The sequence below is a fragment of the Eimeria mitis genome, genomic scaffold (genome assembly GCF_000499745.2).
Source record: "Eimeria mitis Houghton genomic scaffold, Emh_scaff4066, whole genome shotgun sequence".
Lineage (NCBI taxonomy): Eukaryota > Apicomplexa > Conoidasida > Eucoccidiorida > Eimeriidae > Eimeria > Eimeria mitis.
In genome coordinates this window covers 2,397-2,839 of record NW_013572397.1, presented here as the reverse complement: position 1 = coordinate 2,839, position 443 = coordinate 2,397, and positions in this window count along the sequence as shown.

Sequence of the window (443 nt, the reverse complement as noted above, 5' to 3'; positions counted from 1 at the left end):
CCATTTCTTCTCTCGTGCGGGGCCTAATAAAAAAAAAAAAATAAAATATAAATATAAATATATAAATATATAAATATAAATATATAAATATAAATATATAAATATAAATATAAATACATAAATATAAATATTAATATGAATGTAAATAAAAATGTAAATATATAAATATACATATGAATGTAAATATAAATATATATATAAATGTAAATATAAATATAAATATGAATGTAAATATAAATATAATTATAATTATAAATATTGTTATAATTATGAATACAAATATATTAATTTTTATTATTAATTATAATTATAAATATAATTATATTTACAATAATAATTATAAGATACAGTATAATTATAGTTATTTTATTTATAAATATAAAAAAAAAATAATAATATATAATAAAAAATTGTAGTATTTATAATTATAGGGTTTAGGGTTC